Here is a 20,424-nt window from a genome sequence, read left to right as displayed (position 1 = left end):
TTTATGTAATGTAAAGTAGAATTTTAATGTATTTGAGAACAGATTTTACCAATATAATGTGTTATCTTTGCCTCAATACTTTTTATGTATGTTTCGTGATAAGCAAAGATAGCAAAAAATTCTCAAACTTATGTAAACTAAGTAATAATACTAAGTATAAGCTGTTCTAGAAAAAGTGCTTAGCCAACCAAAAAGAAGGTGACTTGTTCAGAGAGGGCATGCGAACACTCAAAGGGCGGGATATTCAGTTTTCTTGTGAGGAAAGTTGCCCCTAGAATGCAGTTACAAGCCTGACCCCAATCCCAGTGCCCATACATAAAAACAGGATATGGAAGCAACACAGTAAATGATTTAAGTCTGTAGAATGGTGGATAGAGTATGAATTCAGTGGTAGAAAACCATGGAATCTGTTAATTTACTATGTCAAATTACATTTGTAGCTTATAAGTTTGAAATAATATTACTCTTACGGCATTCTGTACTAAAATAAAAAAAAAAACTACATGTGCAAGGAAAGCCTACTTTCAGACCTTAATAATAAAGAGGACTCAATACAAGTAAGAAAAACATTGCATATAATAATATGTAAATATTAACACAAAGTAAAAATATTGCTTCATGGAAGGAAAAGTTGACTTTTATTGTAGAAATAACTTGAATGGAAATAATAGTCTAATTAAGGAATGTGAAACTTATAATGTCAATAAACTTAGGTTATAGGTACTATGTTCAATGTGTATGCTTGTTATCAAAAGGACATTTGCAGTGTAGAGTCTTTAGTCATTAGAACTGATCACCCAACCAAAACCAATTATTGGACAGTATGTTCTACACTGAAGAAGTTGTCATAAACAGAAGTTAAATGTTCTTTTCTAGGAAACTAGATAAAGCAGTTCAAGCATGAACCTCAAAAGATTTTCAGGGTGAGCTACATTGTTGTTTGTTGATCACTAGGAAAAGTAGAGAGATCTTATTTTATTAATATCTATCGGTCTGCCTGTCTGTCTATCTGTCTGTCTGCCCATCTGTAGGGATAAGTCCCGCCCCTTGGGGGGCGTGTTCGCCTCGGGCTAATGTCTGCCTATAAATTTGGCGAGCGTGCTCCCAGCCATTGCTTCTGCTTTCCTGGTCTCCGCGGGAATGGTGGTTCTGTAAGTCTATTTCTACATTAAAGCTATATATATATATATATATATATATATATATATATATATATTTACAATCTGTCTGCATTTGTTTACGCCGCTTCACCCATCTACCCATCCATCATCCATCCATCCACCCATCCATCCATCCATCCATCCATCCAGCCACTTACTCATTTACCTAAAATTCAATTTTAGTCACAATATATTTAAGTGATATTTTGTTTGGCATGAATGAAAGTGGCACATAAATCATATACTTTTCATTTTATAACAAATCAAAAGAGCAGTAATTTTATTGTTTTATTGGAACTAATTGTTATTGAGTAAATTAGAAGTAAGTTTTCTAAAATAACCTGGTGTGGTAAATTTATCAAAAAAGATCCTGGATTGTTTTCCAGTTATACTTGCTTATCTGACCTTAGTGAAGTGCATTCCCTAAGCATTTGACTTTTACTTAACTACACAATAGCAACAAGTCTTTTAATCTATGAGAATGAATTACAATACGAAAGTAAAAATCAACACAATAAAATTATATAATGAGTGAGGTGACACAGACTCAGAAAGAAAAATCAACATGTTCTCTTTTATTTGTGGATCCTAGATCAGAATGTTTAGATGTGAGTATAAAACTTGGAGTAATGAAAGAAACTATAAAAGTAAGAATGGATTAATATGGAGGAAGGGGAAATAAAAGGCAAAAGCATCTATGCAAGGGCAAATGGAAAAAGGGAAGGTGTGTTAACTTGAGAATGGGTGGGATAACACAGAAACAGAGAAGTAAGGGTGGGGATAAATAACACAAAGACTGTTTGAAAATATTGGGGTATATTTTTTGAAATGAAACTTCATGCTCTATATACGTAACTTGAGGTTACAATAATGCTCCTAGATCACAATATAATACAATGCAATAATATGGTTACATAAAGCTTCTCCCAAGAGCCATCCAATATTTACTAAAATCCCCAGTACCAGGCTGAAGAAACCTTTTAAGTTTTTAGTCAGGGGGTCATGAAAATCCAATAATGGCTTCTTATTACCCTTGATTGCCTCACAGAATTTGAAGTTATTTTCCTATTGCTAAAGACAAAATACACTTCAGAAAAGTACTTGGAAGAGTCAATCTAGATATAATGTGGGAGCCCCTCCCTGAGGATTAAATTTAATAATATCCAGAGTGTTATAAACTTTATAAATGGAGAAAACCAATTAATAGTTTTATCCACTTGTGACACTGACATACCACAACAATGTCCATATTGGCGAGGTTTTCCTAAAGTTCAATAATGACACATAAATTGGGAACAACCAACAGCTGTCTAATTGAACTTAAGAATGTTTTAGGTACTGTAAACCAAACTATGGAACCTAGAGGAGACCCTACTATTGGTGCTATTCCAAACCAGGATAGCCTCTCAATGCATTCTAACTATTCATCCTTATACACAGATAAATATATTTCTCACTTCTCTTCAGTGAAACTTCTTTGTGCCTCAGACAAAGACCATTACAGAAAGATGCAGGTGGTCAAAATTCAGAGAATAACTGACTGCTTATGGCATAGTCCCTATTGCTACATCTACAGAAAAACACAGAATGGGGACTGGAACACAGTAAATGCCAAAGGGCAGGATATCTGCTGGAGAACATGTCTTCCATATATGATGTGGAGGCTGTGTCTATGAAGTGTCAACCCTATGTCACTAAAACAAGGCTTAAACAATGATATCACCAGTTAATATACTAACATGGATAGAGGAAATATAACTGAGCCATGTTTTTAGATGACAAACTGTAGGAGGGGATAGTAGGGGGACAAGGAAAGAAATGATGTAGTCCCTCCATTAGGGTTATTATAATTCCGCAATTATAAGGGGGAGTGTTATAACAAAGCTCTAAAAAAAAGATTTGCATAAGGTATGCTTCAATTTCATAGAGAGTTTAAGCTGTAGGAAACTTGTTTTAAAATCTTTTAATTTTTAAAAAGGATAAAAACACACTCAGGGGTGGATTCTGGCAAATCCCAAAGGTCTTTACTATCTTTAAGTGCATTCCTCCTACTTAATCTTATTTGAAAGATAGAGAGGTATGCTGTTATATTCCAGCTCTTTTCTGTTCTGTTAGTGTTTCAGGGAGGGGAAGCCACACAGAAGGCTCCTGAAGACATTAAAGCAAGGCTGCAGCTACTTAAAACACATTATCCCGAGAGTGGGGAGACACACAGCCATTCCTGCTTGTGAAAAGGCACTTAAACACTCAACACAAAGCACACTCAGGGTCACGCTCCCAATCCCAGACTCTTAAGCACTGGAGTCAACACTGTCATTCTGTGTAGTTCACAGCATGGTTTCTTTATGCAGAGAACAGAACACTGGGTTCCATAGCAGGCTGTTTCTAATTACTGTGTTTATGTAACACATTTTATCTCCAAAGCTTTTTAAGAGGCGGGAAAAATATCTTGCTAGTTGAGAGAGCTTTCTCCTACTCCAAAGATCTCTGAGTTCAGTTCTCAGGACTATGTCAGGTAGCTAACTCCATCTTCAAGGTACTCAACATCTTCTTGTGGCCTTTGGGGACACCCATACGCATGTGGCACACACTCATATAGACACACATATAAGAATAGAGAAAAAAATTTTAAAATAACCATCAAGTCTACATCCTCAATGAAAATTTTGCCTTTGAAAATGAATATACATTTATCAATATGAATAAAATTTAGCAACAAAATGTGATTACTTACATTTTTTAGTCTAGTCTCAGGAACTATGGTTCAAACTGCTGAGACAACTGAACCAAACAACTGAACATGCCACGGCATCCCCGGCAAGCCACAGCCACATGGTGTTACATAGATGACAAGAAATGGGTTAATTTATGAGAGAGAGCTGGCCAGTAAGAAGCCTAAGCCACTGGCCAAACAACTGTAACTGATAATAAGCCTCACAATGGTTATTTCATAACTGGCTGTGGGCTCCCAGTAGGTGGAGAGAAACTGGTCTAGTGGGACCGGTGGGATAGAGAAAATTCTCCACCGACATATGACAAAGTTAGGATCTTAAGAATTATATCATAAAGACTCTGCTTTCATGAGAAAGTTAATTCCTTCAGTCAATAACTCATGACTGGTTGAATGACTCAATGGATCAGTGAGTTAATTCCAACAGTGTGGTTGTAATATTTTGGCTTTCTGTTGTGTGTGGCCTCTTGCTGTGTGATATATTGTGCCTCTTCACAGAGAAGCCACCAACACGAAAACACTTCCACTATGAAGCCCACCATCTTGGACATTCAGTTTCCTGAACTGTGTATTTCCCAATATGTAATATTTAGTTATAGCAACAGAAATAAGCTAGGATACCAAATTAACTAGATCAATGAACTTCATTCTTATCCTTTTATTGCTGTTGTATCTTATAATACACTCATTTATTTTGTCAGTATTTCTTAATTTCTTTTTTGTGAAGAATGACAAAATGTAGGTATTATATATAGGAAATTATTACCCAAAAGTCAGAATCCTAACAGGTACCTAGGAATCATATTGCATGAAAAATGAATACAGGATAACACCTGACGTTACATAGTGTTAATTTCAATGTATGCAAGGTAATGGGTATGGTAGATACTTTTAGCTGTTTTTTATTTATTATTTCCTCACATATTACAACCCAATTACAGTCACCCTCTTCCTTTCTGCCCTTTTCCCAACATCCTTTTTCCCTCATATCCACTCCTTCTCCCTTTCCATTTATATAAGAGAAGGCCTCCAACGGATATCAACCAAACATGACATAAAAGTTATGATAAGACTAGACATATAACATCATATCAAGGCTGGATGAGACAGCCTAATAGGAGGAAAGGGGTCCCAAGAGCAGGCTAATGAGTCAGAGACGGGCCCAGTTCCCACTGTTAGGAGTTTCACAAGAACACTAAGCCATACAATTGCAATATTTGCCGAGGACCTGGGTGAGACCCATTCAGGAGTGCTGACTTTGGTCTCAGTTTCTGTGATCACAATGAGACATGGTTATTTGATTCTTTGGACCATATTCTTGTAGTGTCTTTAACCTTTCCAGGCTTCTACAATTCTTCCTCACCCAATTTCACAGTGTTCCTCAAACTCTGCCTAATATTTGACTGTGTGTCACTGCATCTGCTCCAATCAGTTGCTGGATGAAGCCTCTCTGATGACAATTGGGGTCATTACTAATCTACAAGTGTAATATAATATCATAAAAATCATTTCATAGACTGATGTTTTGCCGTTTGTTTGTATCCTGGGTCTCCGAGATTTCCTACCTCTGATTTCTGCCCATCAAAGAAGTGTTAGACATGGGCTTCCTCTTGTGTGAGTTTCAAGTTGGACCAGTCATCGTCTAGACACTCCCACAAGTTCTGTGCCATCATTATTCCAGCAAATCTTACAGCAGTACAAATTGTAGGTTGAGTGTTTTGTACCTGGGTTGATGTTCTGATCCCCACTAGAAGCCTTCCCTAGTTACAGAAAAATGACTGGCTCAGATTCCATATTTCCCATTACTATGAGTATTTGCTAAGGCAACCTCATTGATTTATTGGAGTTTCCATTGTACTAGGTTTCTACCTCACCCCTAAAGTGTTCTCCCCTTCAATTCTAGTTATTTCCCCAGTACTCTCTTCCCCAAGCCCTTAATTAGTCTCTCATGATCTCACCCTTACCTTCCCCCAGTCCATCTGTGAAATCAATTCCATTTTTTCCTTTCCTGGGAAATCATTGCATTGCCCCTCCCACCCAAAGCCATTCTTTCGTAGATTCTCTGGGTCTGTGGATGGTAGCATGATTACCCTTTACTTTATAGCTAATATCCTCTTTCGACTGAAGACATACCATGTGCATCTTTTGGATTAGAATCACTCAGGATAATATTTTAGAGTTCATCCATTTGCCTGCAAATTTTATAATGTCATATTTTTAATAACAGAGTAATACTCCTATTTGTAAATGTACTACATTATCTTTGTCTATGTTTTGGATAAGAAACATGTAGGTTGTTACTATCTTCTGGCTATTACAAATAAGCCTGTTATGAACATAGTTGAGCAAGAGTCCTTTGGTAGGATGGAATATATATGCACAAGAGTGGTATTATTGGCTCTGGAGGTATGTTGATTCCCAATTTTCTGAGAAATAGCCATATTAATTTCCAAAGTATCTATACAAGTTTTTACTCCCACCAGCAATGGGGTAGTGTTACCCTTGCTCCACATCCTCATCAGCATTTGCTGTTGCTTGTGTTGTTGATCTTAGCTATTCCAACAAATATGTGATGAAATTTCAGCATAGTTTAGATTTGTGTTTCTCTCATGGCTAAGTATGGTGAACAATTCTTTAAGTGTTTCTCAGTCATTAGAGATCCTTCTGTTCTTTGTTTAGATTTGTATCCCATTTTTAATTGTGCTATTCAGTTTGCTGAAGTCTAGTTTATTGAGATCTCATTTATTTTAGATATCAGCCCTCTGTCAGATGTGCAGTTGGTGAAAATTTTTCCTATTCTGTAGGCTGCCATTTTGTCCTATTATCAGTATCATTTGCCTTATAGAAAATTTTTAGTCTCATGAGGTCTTACTTATTAATTGTTGATCTTAGTGTGTGTGCTATTGGTAGTCTTTTCAGGAAGTTGTCTCCCATGTAAATGCATCCATGGCTGGCTAATTGACACATTCTCTTCTCCCAGATTCCATGTATATGGTTTTAAGGTAATCTACAGCTTCTATTTCCTTGCAGCTTATAGGTCTATTTAAATGCTCACCTGGTCTTGATTTAATTTTGGTATATGGTATCTATCTAAAAAACTTGTCCATTTATTTTACATTTTTCAGTTTTGTGGAGTACAGGTTTTTGTAGTAAGATCTAATGATTCTCTGAATTTCCTCAGTGCCTGTTGACCTGTCCCCTTTTCGTTTCTGATTTTGTTAATTTGGATGTCCTCTCTCTGCCTTTAGATTAGTTTGGATAAGAGTTTGTCTTGTTGATTTTCTCAAAGAACAAGCTCTTTGTTTCATTGATTCTTTGTATTGTTTTCTTTGTTTCTATTTTGTTAATTTCAGTTCTCAATTTGATTATTTCCTGTCTTCTTCTTCTCTTGGGTGAGTCTGCTTTTTTGTTGTTGTTGTTGTTGTTGTTCTAGAACTTTCAGGTGTGCTGCTAAGTCACTAATATGAGCTTCCTTCATTTTCTTTATGTGGACACTTAGTGCTATTATCTTTCCTTTTAGCACTGCTTTCATAGTGTCCCATAGGTTTGGATACATTGTACCTTCATTTTTGTTGAATTTTAGGAATTCTTTAATTTCTGTCTTTATTTATTCCATGACCCAGGAGTGGTTCAGTAGTTGACTGTTCAATTTCTATGAGTTTGTAGGCTTTCTGAGAGTAGTATTCTTGTTAAGTTCTAACTTTATTCCCTGGTGATCTGATAAGACATAGGGGATTACTCCAATTTTTTTTGTATCTGTGAAGGATTGCTTTGTTAGCAAGTATGTGATCAATTTTAGAGAAGGTTTCATGAGGTGCTGAGAAGAAGGTATATTCTGTTGTGTTTGGGTGGAATGTTCTAGAAATGTCTGTTAAGTCTGTTTGATTCATGACATCTGTTAGTTCTTTTATTTCTCTGCTAAGTTACTGTCTGGTTGGCCTGTCCATTGTTGAGAGTGGAGTATTTAAGTCTCCTAATATCAGTGTGTGGAGTTTGATGTACAATTTAAGTTTTAGTAATGTTTCTTTTACATATATGGGTGCTCTTGTATTGGAGCATAGATGTTCAGGAATATCTTGTTTTCTCCTCGATAGTGAATGAAAGCTTTGCTGTGATATAGTAGTATGGGCTTGCATCCATGGTCTCATAGTGTCTGCAGCACATCTGTCCAGGATTTTCTGGTTTTCATGGTTTCTATTGAGAAGTCAGGTGTAATTCTGATAGATTTACCTTTATATGTTACTTGACCTTTTTCCTTTGAAACTCTTAATATTCTTTCTTTATTCTATATGTTTTGTGTTTTAATTATTATATGGCAAGGGGATTTATTTTGATCCAGTCTATTTGGTATTCTGAAAGCTTCTTGTACCTTCATAGGGATACCCTTCTTTAGTTTGGGAAAGTTTTCTTCTATAATTTTGTTGAATATATTTTCTGTGCCTTTGAGCTGGAGTTCTTCTCCTTCTTTTTACCCCTATTATTCTTAGGTTTGGTATTTTTATGGCGTCCCAGATTTCCTAAATGTTTTGCATTAAGAATTTGTAGGATTTAATGTTTCCTTTGAACAATGAGTCCATTTCCTCTACAGTATCTTCGGCACCTGAGATTCTTTCTTCTATCACTTTTATTTATTTGTTATATTTGTCTCTGTGTTTCTGTTCATTTACTCAGATTTTTTTTATATCCAAAATTTCCTCATTTTGTGTTTTCTTTATTACCTTTATTTCAGTCTGCAAGTCTTAAACTTTTTCCTTCACCTATTTGATTGTTTTTTTCTTGGTTTTCTTTGAGGGATTTATTAATTTCGTTTATTTTTTGTTTGTCTTCTCTTCCATTTCTTTAAGGGAGTTTTTTACTTCCTCTTTGAAGGTCTCCATCAATTTTATAAAGTTACATTTAAAGTCATTTTTTCTTCTTCTTCTGGCTTAGGATGATCAAATATTCCTGATGTGTGACTGCTGGGTTCTTGTTACCATGTTGTTTTTTTTAGGTTTTTGGACAAATTCTTGCATGGGTGCCTACTCATCTCTTCCTTCAAATGAAGCCAGCAGTGTCTGCATCTTGGTTCAATCATTGCCGTGACTGTCTGAGTATTTGGGAGTTTTTCTTTGTCTGCTCTGTACTGTCAATATCTGTCTCAGAAAGCCTCTGAGGACTTGGATCTGTACACCTGCTCTCTTTGTTTTCTCTCTTGGTTTGCTCACTTGGTGCTCTCTCTTATTCCCCTCAGTGTTGTAGCATGCTCTTGGTCCCCTTAGAATTAGAGCAAACTCTCAGCTCTTGGGTGAATTGTGGTTAGTAGCTTTGGGGATCCAGTAGATGGGTTTGGGTTTGGGGGAACTTAGCTGCCAGAAATTCACTGCTGGCTGACTAGAAAAGCTGAGGGAGCTGGGAAAGGGCCCCTTGGTTTTGTCTTGCTGAAGAGGTTCTAGAGAGTGCTACATCCCACTATGTGGCTGTTTACTCTCCTCTTATGTCCCCTCAGTATTGGAACAAGGTGTGTTTCTGAGTTCCACTGTGATTGCAGGAGCATTTGGGGGCAGTGTAGCTAGTAGTTTGAATGGCAGCTGGATGGGTTGGGGGGGGAAGGCTAGGTGCAGGAATCTCCCTGCTGGCTGGCTAGACAAGCCAAAGGAATTGGGGAAGGGGTCCAGGGTTTTTTCCTGCTGGGGAGGTCCTAAAGAGCAGGCATCCTGCCAGTGGCTGTTCATTCACTTCTTAGGTCCCTTCAGTATAGGAACACGCTGTGTTTCAGACTTCACTGAGATTGCAGGAGAGTAGGCAGGTTTGAGGGGCAGGGTGTAGATAGTAGCTGTTGAATGGCAGCTGGATGGGTTGGAGGTAAGCCTAACTGCAGGAAATTCCCTGCTACCTGGCTAGAAAAGCCCAAGGGAGTTGGGGAAGTAGTGTGTGTGGGGGGGGTGTTGTCCTGCTGGGGACATCATAGAGAGTGTGATGTGCTGCTATGTAGCTGTTCACTCATCTCTTAGGTTTCCTCAGTTGTGATTCAGAGTTCCACTGAGATTGCAGGCCTCTGGTAGAAATTTTGTGGTTACTTATGTATACTATTATATTGTTTGCAAATAATGATACTTTGACTTGTTTCCTTCCAATTTCTATTCTTTTGATCTCCTTCAGTTATCTTATTTCTTCAGTTAGAACTTCAGGTACTGTATTGAGTAGAGAAGGAGAGAGTATCTTATTCCTCATTTTAGTGGAATTGCTTTGAGTTTTTCTCCATTTTATTTGATATTGATTATTGGCTTGTTACAATAACCAATTACTATTGGCACTATATTACATTTATTTATTATGCTTGTATCCCTGATTTCTACAAGATTATTATCATGAAGTGGTGTTTGATTTTCTCAAGGTTTTTTTTCAGCATCTAATGAGACTATTATGTGGTTTTCGTTCTTTCACTTTGTTTATACAGTGAATACATAATCAAATTTTCCACATGTTCCACCATCCCTGAACTTCTGGGATCAAGCCTTTATGATTATGGATGGGGATTTGGTGTGTTCTTAGATTTTTTTTAACAGTATTTTATTCAGTATTATTGGACTAATGATCATGAAGGAAATTGATCTATAATTTTCTTTCTTTGTTGAATTCCCTTGTGATTTGGGATATCAGGGTTATTTTAGTCTCCTAAAATGATTTTGGCAATGTTCATTTTGTTTTCATTTTGTGGAATAATTTTAGTATTATTGGCCTTATCTCTTCTTTGAAAGTCTGGTAGCAGTTTACTTAGAAATTTTGTGGCTACTTATATTTTGTGTATACTATCATATTGTCTGCAAATAATGATACTTTGACTTAGTTATATCCATATGAATTCCCTTGATCTCCTTCAGTTATCTCATTTCTTCAGTTAGAGCTTCAAGTGTAGGGTTCAATATGTGATTTAAACTTTTGTAATATTCTTTTACAAAGGTGGGTACTCTTATTTGGGGTGCCTAGATGTTAAGAATTGAAACATCATTTTAGTGACTTTTTCCTTTGACAAGTCTGAAGTATCCTTTCCTATCTCTCTTATTGATTTTGGTGGGAAGGCTGTTTTGTTAGAAATTATAATAGCTACCCAAACTTGCTTCTTGCGTCTATTTGTTTGGAAAATCATTTTCCAACACTTTAGTATGAGGTAGTTCAGGTTTGCCTTTTCTATGCAGCAGAAGGATAGATCTGGTTTTTATATCAATTCTGTTAGCCTATATCTTTTTATTGATATGAAGCTATAATTTTGTTTTTGAATGGTAGTTGTTTCTGTGGGGGGGTGTGTTTATCATATTTGGGTTTTGCTGGTGTGACATTATTAATTTCCTGTGATTTCAAGGGTCTAGTTTACTTCTTTGTGCTGGAATTTTCCTTCTAGCACATTCTCTTGGACTGGATTTTTGGATAGAAATTGTTTAAATTTGAATTTGTCATGAAATATCTTGTTTTCTCCATCCATGGTGATTGAAAGTTGTGCTGGGTATAGTAGTGTGGGCTAGCATATGTGATCTCTGAGAATCTCCAAGATATCTGTTGAGGTCAGCTGGTTTTTAGAGTCTTTATTGAGAAGTCAGGTGTTATGTTGATAGCTCTGCCTTTGTGTGTTACTTGACTCTTTTTTTCTCTTGCAGGTTTTAATATTCTTTCGTTTTCTGTTTGTTTAGTGTTTTGATAATTATGTGGTGGTGGGAACTTTCTTTTCTGGTCAAGTCTATTCATCATCCTCATAACTTCTTGTATGTTTATGTACATATCCTTCTTTAGGTTAGCAAAATTTTTTTTCCATCGTTTTGTTAAACTTACATAGTGTTGTATTCTAGACCTTTGAGTTGGGACTCTTCTCCTTGACTGCTCTTATTATTCTTAGGCTTGATCTTTTAAAAGTATCTTAGATTTCCTAGGTGTTTTGTGTCAAGATTTTTTAGATTTAACATTTTGGACTGATATATGTATTTCTTTTATTGTACCTTCAATGCCTGAGATTCTTTCTTCCAATCTCTTTTACTCTGTTGGTGATGTTTGAGTCTTTAGTTTCTGTTTACTTACCTAGATTTCCCAGATTTCTCGCAATTTGTATTTACTTTATTGCTTCTATTTTGATTTTCAGGTTTTGAGGTTTTATTTCTTTCTTTCACCTGTTAATTTTTTTTTCGTGACTTTCATGGCTTTCTTTGAGGGATTTATTTATTTCCCCTATTTTTTGTTTATGTTTTCCTTCAATTTCTTCAAGTGATATAGTTACTTTCTCTTTAGGAACCTGTATAATCTCCATAAAGTTGTTTTTAAGGTTTTCTTCTTGTGCTTCAGTTGTATTGGAATATTTTGGGCTTTCTGTAGTAGGATAGGTTGGCTCCAGTGGTGCCATATTGCCCTGGCTATTGTTATTGCGTTCTTACTCTGGCATCCAGGAATCTGGGTTTGGGCTGATTACAGTTCTAGATGCTGATTTCTGAGATTGTCTTTTTGGATTCATGTTTTGTTTCCTGGTTTCTCTTTCCTCTTTGCTTTTCTGATCTTTGTGGAATGGAGTTTTGGTGGCTGCCCTGACCTCTGTCCCAGTAGGATGTCTCTCTCTGAATTGGTGAATAGACTTCCAGAGACTACCTTTGTCTTTTTTCCAGCAGGAAGTCTTTACAGCAGTTGTGTGTGGGGGGAGGGGTAAAGCAAGGTATTGGGAAGGAGGAGTAGGCATTAGGTATAGTATTGGAGGGCACTAAAATAGTGAAAGAAATCACCATGTGGACCATCTACCTGAGGTTTTTGGGCCCTGTGTGACTTCTCATTCTGCCTTAGTTTGCCTATCTTTTTTTTTTTTTCTGTAACAGAATGCACCTGATCTGATGACTTAGTGTGGCCTGCACCCAAGTAATGGGTATTCTTACATGTAGGGATGGGAGAATGGCAGCAATAGTGGGGCAGGAAGCAGTAACAGTGGCTTGGGTCCCTCAGGTCTGAATCAAGGTATGACACAGTTCAGAGGGCAGGTGCATCTCTTTCTTCTGACTTCATCCTTTTGTTAGTTAAATTTCTTTTTATTCCTGGATTTTTAAGAGACAAAGAGGAATTATAAACATCTATAGTGTAAAAAATTATCTTTCTTAATTGTTTTCATTTTGAGTATTACATACACGTATTCAATGATGCCCTTAATAGCTGCATCATTGTATGCATACACGTATTCAATAGCTGCCCTTAATTCTCCTCCAGTCTCCCCAGCTTTCCCATATCTTGCTAACACACTTTTTCAACCTCGTGTCTTTTTATGTGGCTGTGTGCTTTGATAACACAGATAATGCTACTCAGGTATGATGTTTTAAATTATCTATACATATGGAAAAGCCCTGTTATATAATTACCATAAAATTGACTTTATGCACAGTGAAAATATTTAAAATAAATCAGTAGTTTTCAAATATGCAGCATATTGTAAGTATAGCCAACATTTGTAGGAGGAGAGAGCTGCTTGTTGGTTTCCAGCTACTTAGCCCCAAAATAATCACACAGAAACTGTATTAATTAAATTACTGCTTAGCCCATTAGCTCTAGCTTCTTATTGGCTAACTCTGACATATTAATTTAATCCATTTCTATTTATCTGTATTGCTTAATTATACATTACACTTTTTAAATGAGCTGAACAAACACAATACCTTAATCAAGAGCAGAAATATACATATACCAAAATTGACCTTAAGTTTGTATCAATCAATGAAGATCCATACCAATGCAAATCTCTGTAGTATATCCCCTTTTAAATATAAACAAACATTTATAAACAATATTTAAGAATATGGGCATAGTTCTCCAAATTTCTCCTGCTTTTTATTGGGTGAAGTCATTTTTTGAGGGGTGCTTAAGGCAACTTTTCAGGGCCTCTTGGTCCATCAAACCACATTAGTGTGGGACCTATCCACAGGTTCTCATCCTCTGTGAAAATAAAAGAACCTTTTTCCCAAAGTAACATATTCTTAGACTCAAATTTTGAATTCAAAATATCTTTGAAATATATATGTTGGCTTAGTTTAGCAGTCCTCAGATTCAAATTTCTCTCTGCAGTCAAAAAATTCAAAGATAACACAATAATATACATAATCCATACTCCCTGTGAATTTTCCATCTTTATGTGTCATGTTTTTACTCTATTACATTTTCTACAAGTTTAATATTTATTTTATTACATTTACTCCTTTTAATCTATGACTGTGTATGCTCTGTCTCTTTAAAGACTGTTTTATTTTTTTTAAAAAAACTATTTACTTCTTTTTATAACTTTCTGTACTCTTTATTCTCTCTCTCAAGTCTACGTACATTTATCCAACCCTGTGACCAATTTAGAGGTCTTTTATGTCTGAATTTGTCCTATTGGATATCTGTAATTCTTTTCTGACCAGAAGTGCTTCTTAAAATGCTAAGCACTTCTTAAAACCTTAAGCAGCACCATTGCTAGGGGAAACACAGCACTGCCTGCTTATTTACCCAGACCAGCATGGTGAAGCTGCTTGCCACCTCTCAAAGCCATGCAGAGTGCCCCATCTCTAGGCACACAGCCAGTCATGTTGCCATCAAGCAAACTCTAACACATTGCTCACAAACCCCATTTAAATGCTCTGCAGCCAATCACCCAAAAGATCCAGTATCTTTTGTGCTGGCAAACCAGGAAGCTGCCAGGTTTTTTGTTTTGTTTTGTTTTGTTTTTAAGAAGCCACAGAGTTTTACTCTGTCCTGTGTCAGCTTAAAAATTCTAGACACAAAAGAACAGAGTTAAGCATGGTTTGGTAGCTGCATTTTTTTTTTTTTTTTTTTTTTTGGTGGGCTCTGTTTGCTAGAAGCAAGCAGAGGCATGGCTCCTTTAAGTTAGGGCTTCCTCATTCAGAAGTAGCAGGAAAAAAAAGCCATGCCATTTCGAAACGCTGGCTTTCTGGGCCATGCTGCCAGTATGAACTTTGATGAGGCTCGGCTAGCTCAATCACTATAGCATGAGACTCTTAATCTCAGGTTTGGGGTTTGGTGTCCCATGTTTGGCAACAACTTGTAGGAGGAGGCCAATTGTTCATCCCAGCCACCCAGAACCAAAATAACCACACAGAAACTACATTATTTAAAACACTGCTTGGCCCATTACCTCTACATTCTCATTGGCTAACCCTTACATCTTAATTTAACCCATTTCTTGAATCTGTGTATCACCACATGACAGATTTAGCTAGCTAAGAATGGCATGCTAAAATGGGTAATCACAGCCACATAAAAACCTGAAAAAGCTTCTATCTGGGCAGCTGGGAACCAACAAGTAGCCTTCCTCCAACAAACATTTGTACACCAGGTCTTTTGAACTCATGTCTTTTATTTTGTATTCTTATTATATTATATTTATTTATTTTGTGAGCATCCAGAAATGTGTGTGTGTGTGTGTGTGTGTGTGTGTGTGTGTTTCAGTGCATATGCCATCTATGTGGAGGTCAGAGGGCATCTTGTGGGAGTTGATTTTCTCTTTCTACCTTGTGGATCCAGGAAAGGACTGCAAACTATCAAGTTTGTGTAAGCCAACTTTATCCACAGAGCCATTTTGTTAACTTATTTTAACAAATGATAAAGAATACTTTTTCATTGTCTTTTGAGGCCCTCTAATACTTTAATCTTCATTATTTATGAATATTATGGTAATAATATAAAATTATAAATTGAGGGCACAAATTATTAAAAAAATGTTTCCCACTGAGTGTTCTCTAATATGGATACCTTGATTACTTGCATTTTCATTGTTTTATTTAAAAAACCACTTTCTTTAGAAATAGGCTTGGCTTGACCACATGATCCTCCCATCTCTACCTCTTCAGTTTGGGAATGCAAGAATGTGTCACCTTACCCAACAGGTTTTCATTCTTAATTTTCTATATATTCTTATGTTCTATAGCTAGATATCATCTGTTCAACTCTCTTACAGCCTCTTAGTAGTCTCTTTAAAGCTTTTAATATTTTTTATGAATTTTACTTATTCAGCAGTCTCTAACATGTATAATTTTTAGCTTTGGGAATTTAGAAACCCAAGTTCTAAAAGTGTTGGCACTTTTATTTTTTTTGGAAGTGTTGAAATTTGCTGTTCACAGTAGTACTCTGTGTCAATGTGTGATTCTCATCTGTGTTTCTGTTCTTCATCTTCTATTGTGAGGACACAGATTGTATTGAATCATGACGCACTCACATAACTTCATCTTGCAAATACATCTTTTTTAGTACCTTATTTCCAAACGTAATTGTAGGTTTAAAACTTAAACATCTAATAGGTTTAAAGTTTCAACATTCAAATATAGACAAAGTACATTCTACTCAAAACTAGGTTTAAATTTTGGGACTCCAAAGCTTAAGGGATACTTGTTTCTACATTTAAGAAACTAAATGGTGTTTTGTCTATTTGTGATATCTGCATGCTATGTCCTGGATGTGATTCTACCGTATCTCATATGGACGTAAAGCTCAAATCACTAGCTGCTCTTCAAATTGCTTCCTCCCACCTCTTACCAAAGAGGAATATGGTGAAAGTGATAAATAAATTTAGACTTGACCCCGAGGGATCACCTCCATTGCACAGTATCCTCCATTCTAATCATCTGATGCTGGACTGACAAGGAGTTTCATTACCATGACTTTCTAAAAAACTCACACACTAAGTCCTTCCCCTAAAACTACAGAAATCAAAATAAACAGTGCTACTAAGACACTGAAATATAATAATTTATGTTACAATGAACAGGTTTAGCCTTAAACAAGAAAACCAGAGTTTTCAAAAATACCTGGAGAAAAAAATGAAACACCCCAGAAATTAAAAAAAAAAATATAACCCAATAAATATAAGCCAGAAAATTAAGGATTGCTGGAACTTTGATTTATTTGTATAATATAGACTTGAGAATTTTTGGGTTTTACAAAATCTTATTTTGTAGCCAGAATTTGGAATAGAATAGATGGGTATTGAAATAAACAAAATCTCCAGTTTAAAAATTACTTAATAGCAATTTAAATTTGAATTGACCTAAGAAGATCAAATCCCTTTCTGATTATAGAGCACTTAAAATCCTTAACTTATGATATTTTTTTCCTAAAAATTATTAATCAAAATATTCAATTTCATGGCATCTTAAAACACACAGCACAATTTCCTTATTATTTTCCAGTTCCAAAGCTTTGCTTTTAATCTCAAAAACCATTTTTCATATTGTTTGTGCTGTTCTCTTATATATATTGCTTCTTGCAAGATGTAATACATGCATTTGAAATTATGACACTTAGGAGAAAATATATACAACGATTTTTGCTCTTACATTAAGACAAACAAAAAATTGCTACATCAGATAAAGAGATAAATTACCAGTGAGAATAAAAGTTGGTTTAGAGATGCCAATAAAGGAATGGAGAGCTCTATCATCACTATGAAATAGAAATAGAATTTAGGGAACTCAGGAAGAAACTTCTGAAAAATATCTTACCACAATTTCTACATATGATGGGATGTTTTATTGCTAGAATAAAGTTAATATATGTAGTAAAAGCATTTCTTTGGAATTAAATATTTGTTTGACATTTTGATTTCTCATACAAACCTTATATTAAAATTCTTGAATTCTTTTCAGAAAATTCATAATGTAATGAAATACGTTAGTACAAGAATATTTTTACATTAAGCAAAAACTCATACCTGCTCTAGTATCTGTTCTTTTTCAAATAGAGGTTAAATTGATCAAATCTTTTATGAGTTATTGTGTGATGTTTTTGAAAAGAAAATCTGGAAAATTTGATGATGTATTGCAACTTTCTGTTTCATGAATTAACCGTATTTGTCTATTTGTGTTCATCATAGATGGAATGACCATGACTTAATTCTATATGAGTGACTTGGGGTTTTTTGGTAAATAAAATGATTTGGTTAAATTTTCTGATATCAAATCACTCATTTACCTTCTTTTTTTTGAAAGGATATCCAGGCTTAAAGAGATTCCTGCACATTTATTTTTTATTTCTTTAAAGATTTATTTATTTATTATGTATACAACATCCTGTCGATGTATGCCTGCACACCAGAGGAAGGTGCCAGATCTCAGTACAGATGGTTGTGAGCCACCATGTGGTTGCTGGGAATTGAACTCAGGACCTCTGGAAAAGCAGCTAGTGCTTTTATCCTCTGAGCCATCTCTCCAGCCCTCCACTCATTTACCTTCTACATAACACACAAAAAAGGGAAAGTAGAATGTGTCTCCTATCTAAAAGAAGAATGGAAGGAAGGAACAAAAAAAATCACATAAAATATTTGAAATAGAGTTTCTCACATTTCTGAACCTCATCCCTAAAAGTTAGGAAACAAGGAGGCCATAACATTGAGGCTCTTCAGGCAGTCATTTATGAAGTGTGAAACTCAGTGTGCTCTATGACTAGAGATGTTTCAGGCACAACCATGTTACAAGAGTAGGAGCCTCAGAACAAGAGACTGGAGAGAACAATGCAGCAGAATATCACAGAGCACTGGCTTGACACCATCATGTGCTCAGCAGGACACCAGTCAGCAAATACATACAGGAAATCTATGTAAGGACACGGAAGAGTCACTAGTAAAATATTGAGAACAAGACCCGGTATTCACAGAGAACCAGGAGTAGTGATTAATGCTACCAGTTAAATTGGGAAACCTCAGTTCATCAGTTTGGGTAAAGTATTCAGAATTATATTTTTTTAAATAAAATATATTTATTTAGAAACATTCAGAATGTCAAAAAAACAGCTGCATTTTTTTTTGCAGTTGCAGAGTGATGTTTAGTTGGCAGAACAATAATTATCTTCATATAAGCTGCATCAGAGACAACTAAAGATAAAAAAAAAGACCAAAACAAAACCATGAAAAAAATACCTACCCTCCCCATATGTAACTAATTTGTGCTGTGCACTAACAAAAACTTGTTTTGAACTTTCCTCTCAATTTTCACCCCCAGACTGTACCAGGCAAGGTCAGTGGCTATTGAAAAAAAACACAAGGACAGGTCTTTCTGAAGACACATTCAATAATGTACTGAACATGCAAGAAAAGACCCTGTACAGTGTAAAAACAAATCTTACACAACCTTATATCTCATTTTTTTTAAAAGAATTGAGTTGTGAACAGGGGTCTTAAATGCTTAATAGTCAAGAAAAAACTGCACTAGAACGAACTTATTCATCATCATCATCATTTTTTTCCTCATCATCGTTTTCCCCTTCTTCTTCCCCTGCCTCATCCTCTTTATCCTCTCTCATCTTCCATTTCCTTCTTTTTCTTCTTTTTTCAGTCTTGAACATCCTTCTCCCCCCTCTTTTTGCCACATTGGGTTTTCCTTTAGCTCTGCAAGCAACAGCATCCTTTTTGTATTCCTCTTTCAGCTTGGAAGCCTTCTTTTTGTAGACTGCTTGTCATCTGAGCTGTGTTGCTCCCCATCTCTTTCAGTTTCTTTGCAACATCACCAATGAATAAGCCAGGGAATGCCCCCTTTGGTTTTGGAGTGATACTCAGAATAGAAAAAGGCCAAAAGAGACCTTTTAGGTGCGTTGGGGTCCTTGAACTTCTTTTTGGTCTTCCCTTTGGGGAGATGTAGGTTTTCATTTCTCTCTCTCTTTTTTTTTTTTGGTTTTTCTCTTTTATTACTAGTCTTGACCATGTCTTCAATCTTCCCAATTCAATCTTTAGCAGACATGGTCTTCCACCTTTCTGAGCACTTCTTCGAGAAATGAGAAGTTGACAGAATCATCCGGGTGCTTTTTGTGTTCCTCTGGACAAGTTCGCACAAAGAATGTTTATGAAGACATTTTCCCTTTGGATTCTTAGGCTCTCTTTTCCTCATGTTTAGTTGATTTTCTTCTGCAAAATCACCTAGTACAAAACCGGCTCTTGTTTGCCTTGGAGCTCCATGTACTCCAGAATTATCTTTAAAAAACAGCCATATACTAAAAGCACAAGTTTTGACTAACAAATACCAATAATAATATAAAAGGATCAATGTATTTCTAAGTAGGTAGCCTGGGTCTCAGAACAAAGCAGATTTTAGAGTAGAACAAAAGTGACTAGCAACCCACTGAGTAAAGTACTTTGCGTGTGAGGTATAGTCATTCAGAGGAGGGTGAAAGTTTAACTCCTAATAATTTCTACTATACATCCAAACTACCACATCACTGGCACTGTGCTAGAATGGGCAGACAGTGGCATCAAAGGTATTATCAATCACTGCATGTATTCCAAAAGGTAAGGTAGAACATAGATTTTATCACAAAGTCCAGATTGAACTGCTGTGATTTAAATGTGTTATGTAAAAATCTGAAAGAACTCAAAAAATTAAACACCAAAATAATCCATTAAATAAGTAGACTAATGAATCAAAAAGTCACTTCTCAACGGATGCGATAGAAACAGCTAATAAAAGTATGAACAATATTTCACACCTTTAGCTATCTGTGAAAATTTAAATCAAAACTACCATGAGAGTCCAACTCATTCCAATAAGAACGGTTATTATCAAG

This window comes from Microtus oregoni, unplaced genomic scaffold (genome assembly GCF_018167655.1).
Source record: "Microtus oregoni isolate MIOR12 unplaced genomic scaffold, Mior012 000025F_ref0000491, whole genome shotgun sequence".
NCBI classification, from domain to species: Eukaryota; Metazoa; Chordata; class Mammalia; order Rodentia; family Cricetidae; genus Microtus; species Microtus oregoni.
The sequence above is the reverse complement of the archived record's forward strand: the minus strand, read 5'-3'. Positions refer to the sequence as shown.